Source organism: Acomys russatus, chromosome 11 (assembly GCF_903995435.1).
Source record: "Acomys russatus chromosome 11, mAcoRus1.1, whole genome shotgun sequence".
Classification (NCBI taxonomy): Eukaryota; Metazoa; Chordata; class Mammalia; order Rodentia; family Muridae; genus Acomys; species Acomys russatus.
Genome location: NC_067147.1, coordinates 62,351,883 through 62,356,366, shown reverse-complemented (window position 1 = coordinate 62,356,366; position 4,484 = coordinate 62,351,883). Strand labels below are relative to the sequence as shown.

The 4,484-nt window shown below is 41.1% G+C and overlaps 1 pseudogene; it reads left to right on the top strand.

Moving 5' to 3' along the window:
* Positions 1-375: 375 nt before the first annotated feature.
* On the top strand, positions 376-1,448 carry LOC127195108 (magnesium transporter NIPA2-like; annotated as a pseudogene).
* The last annotated feature ends 3,036 nt before the right edge of the window (positions 1,449-4,484 follow it).

The following is a 4,484-nucleotide window of genomic DNA, read 5'->3' as shown; positions in this document are numbered from 1 at the left end:
GATAATACAAATGAACGGTGTTGAATTACAAGGTTTGGTTGATACTGACGCGGACATCATGATTATTTCAAACAAGTATTGGAATCCAAGTTGGCCACTTCAAAGGGTTTATACAGGGTCCTGGAGGGAGCCACGTCGCCCGCCGGCTTGCGACTGCTCTAAGGGTGGAGCTACTCTGCCATGGTTAAATACTTTAAATGGGAGTAAAGGAGAGCATTTCCAAGAAAATGAGAAGGAATGAATCGTCTCTGTTTTTTTTAAAGTAAGACCACATTAAACTTATGTATTTGAAGACTGTGCCATCCTGCCTCCAGTACAAGCAGGTTCTCTGTTCTATGGTCAGTGTCGTTCACAGGAACTTAAGTAACAAATGAAATGAGCCTAGGGCATGGAAAATATGACTTTTATATCGGTCTGGGTTTGGCTATGCTCTCCAGCATTTTCATTGGAGGGTGTTTCATTTTGAAAAAGAAAGGCCTTCTGCGACTTGCCAGAAAAGGCTCCATGAGAGCAGGTCAAGGTGGCCATGCATATCTTAAGGAGTGGTTGTGGTGGGCTGGGCTGCTGTCGACGGGAACTGGCGAAGTGGCCAACTTTGCTGCACATGCATTTGCTCCGGCCACACTAGTGACTCCACTCGGTGCACTCAGCGTCCTTGTAAGTACCATTCTGTCTTCACACTTCCTAAATGAAAGACTTAATCTTCATGGGAAAATTAGATGTTTGCTAAGTATTTTAGGGTCTACAGTTATGGTCATTCATGCTCCAAAGGAAGAGGAGATTGAGACCTTAAATGAAATGTCACATAAGTGATCCAGGTTTTGTGGTCTTTGCAATATTTGTGGTCATTGTGGCCTTGATATTCATCTTTGTGGTGGGACCTCGACACGGACAGACAAACATTCTTGTGTATGTAACAATCTGCTCTGTGATTGGAGAATTTCCGTCTCCTGTGTGAAGGGTTTGGGCATCGCCATCAAAGAGTTGTTGGCCGGAAAGCCTGTTCTGCAGCACCCCTGGCCTAGATTCTGCTGCTTAGCCTTGTGGTCTGTGTGAGCACACAAATTAATTACATAAACCGAGCTCTGGACATCTTCAACACTTCCATAGTGACTCCAGTATATTATGTGTTCTTTCCAACTTCAGATTTGACTTGTTCCATTATTCTTTTTAAAGAATGACAAGATGTGCCTGTTGATGAGGTCACCGGGACTTTGAGTGGCTTCTTCACAATCGTTGTGGAGATATTTTTGTTGCATGCCTTTAAAGATGTCAATGTTAGTATAGTAAATCTGCCCGTATCTCTTCAAAAAGATGAAAAGGCAGTGAATGGCAATCTTTCTAATATGTATGAAGTTCTTCATAATAATGAGGAAGGCTTATCCTGTGGAACTGAACATACTGGTGAAAATATCTCCTGTAGAAATGGAAATCTGACATCTTCTTAAGGATGTGATTGAAAAGTTAACCTATAATTCTGTTATAAAGTGATTTTTGAGTACCAGAATGTATCTGAAAAAATTGTCCTCAAATAATGTTCTCTAAAGACAATCTTTTTTAAGTTTTCACTAATTTGGATCAAGAAATTACTTTTCTTATATTTAAACAATGGTAGCTCACTAAAATGACCTCAGTACATGGCTAATTTCTAACGTGTCAGAATATTGTATTGTAAAGACATTTTACATTTCTATTCATTCTCCAGAAATCTAAATGCACTAATGACAAGTTTAAGCCTATAAAAATGTTTTATTTTTTTCATTGGTGATCAACGTTAAAATGTGCATTGTGACCCCATCACATCAATTCCTCATCATACTAAGGCTTGCTTATTATAAATATGTGTGTGTGTGAGATTCCAAGAAAATAATTCTCAGGTGGTGATTTGTCACTGAAATATCTTGTTTCCTATGCACATTTGATGGCTTCCTTTTGGAAAACACCACTGTCAGTACTTGCTGTGTCCATAGTGACTAGAGCTCTGTCATCTTACGTGAGCTCTTGGACCTTCCCAGTGTGTATCATAATGGATTGTATCGTCATGCGGCCCGTTGTTTAGCAACTCTGAGATGGTAAAGAAGATGCCTGTGGTTTCTTTAGATACTTATGCTTGGATGAAATGACACGTTAGAACGAGGTCCTTATTCTGATTCCAAATGCTTAGATTTAACAGTGGTTTGTTTTACTTAAGGGTTTGAGTCTTACATATTTTGGTTTATTAGAAACTGTGTGAAAAGTGTTTATAGAAAATTGCAAACAGGTATAAAGAGCTACGCCAGTGTAAGGAGTACTCTCCACCTTCACACCTGCCCACTTTCTAGTTACATGTTGGCCTAAATTAGTTGCCCTCCTCCATCCTGCCTGCCACTGACAGGAACTGAGGATTGGGCCTATGCCTATTTGTGTTCCTTCCTATGATTGCATAGTGGCTTTGTACTGGTTTTGTGAAATAAATTCTTTCTTTCTTTCTTTTTTTTTTCAAAAAAAAAAAAAAGGTTTGTCCAGAAATTATAGGGATTGGTGAATTATTGCAAATACAACAAAACATATGGTGATTTAAGTGTGTGGGACCAGCATGGCAGACAGGGAAGCTGAGACCCTATGTGGCTGACATACCCATAAATTTATGGGGAAGGGATCTCTTACAACAATGGGGTACTCAGATTAATATTCCTGCAATTACAGAGGTAAGCAATGATGACGCTAGGGGTGAAATGGCACATGCTTCTGGGGAAGGCATTAAAATGAGTAATCAGGAGAAACCGCAAGCTGTGCCCATTGTCCAAACTCAGACAGGTATTGAGTTTCCAAATTTATGAAAGGGGCCCCTGCTGATGTACCAACAGCCTTGCCCCTAAAATGGATTTCAAACAGCCCTGTGTGGCAAGAGCAGTGGCCCTTAACAAAAGAAAAATTGCAGGTGCTTCATCATTTAGTACAAGAACAACTGGAGGCCGAACATATAGAGGAGTCTGCTAGCCCTTGGAATTCCCGTGTTTGTGGTTAAAAAAAAAAAAAAATTTCAGGCCGCTGGAGGATGATAACAGACTTGAGAGCAGCAAATAAGGTAATCCAACCCATGGGTCATTTACAGCCTGGAATTCCTTCCCTGTTACCTAAGTCTCGGCCTATAGCAGTAATCTATTTAAAAGATTATTATTTTTTTATAATGCCTTTGCATGAGAAGGATAGGGAAAGGTTTGCTTTCTCAGTACCTACACTGAGCAGTAGTGGTCCAATGAAGAGATGCCATTGGAAGGTACTCCCACAGAGAAGGAATGGTGAATAGCCCTACCTTATGCCAATATTTCCTTCAAAGACCATTAGAAATACTTCATAAGCAGGTTCCTCAATCTGTCATTTACCATTACATGGATGATATTCTCTTGGCTGATTCTGATTCAGAGACCTTTAAAAAAATGTTTAAAGAAGCACAAAGCATTCCTCCCTGCTGGGGACAAGGATTTTAACTCACTGAGCCATCTCTGCACTCTCAAAAGAAATAGCCCAGAAACCTGGAGAAATGGCTCAACATAAGAGCATTTATTGCTCTTGCAGAGGACCCAGGCTTGGTTCTCAGCACCTGCATGGCTCACAATTGCCTGAAACTTGGTTATATATGATCTGATACCCTCTTATGACCTTCATGGTCATGATGCATGAGGTGCACATACATACAAATAAAATGTGACAGAGAGGGAGGAAGAAAGGGGAGGGAGAGAGAGGAGAGAGAGAGAGAGAGAGAGAGAGCAGGTAGGAGAAAGAGGAAGAGGAGGAGGACAGGGCTGTGGCAACAGCTCCAATCCTTCAGGGAGAGGCTGAAGCCAAGTTCTAACCTGGGAGGCAGCGCCATCTACTGTCTGCATATAGACAACTACTAAAACATTTGGCTGAAAGAGATATTCCATGGCTCCATTTGGGGCCATTAGTTTCAGCTAATTCAAACTAGAATAATTTAGAAGGTACACTGAACTTCAGTTGGTGAGGAGATCAAAACAGGAATGAGATGGGGCTAGAGCTCAGGGGGATTCAAGGCCCTGTTGGGGTTCCCTACAAGGAGAGTGAATTCTGAACCTGGGCCTACACTGGAAGTTGACTTCACTGCACCAGCATGGAGTATGGTGAGGTCCTTAGGTGAATTAAATCCTCTACTGACATAGTTTCCCATATCAGACAAGAAAATAGGAAACAGAATTTTTAAACGAAAAGTGGCTTTGTTTAGTTTGGACAAACCAAAGAAAGAAGTAATCTTAATTTCCTTCTTTTCTGAAGCAATTTATAATCCTATAAATCAGAGAATATGTATGTTAATCTAAGAGGAAGCGAAGGTGGCAGAGCTATGTGACCCTCCTTTTCTGACTGGCACAAGGCTTTATCCTTTCCCTCCTCCAGCGTGAGACTCCTAGAAAACCTATAATTCATTGGGGTTCAGTAGTCTGGTAGCCAAAGGGAAGGGTACCCTGACTCTCCTTACAGCGTCTGGT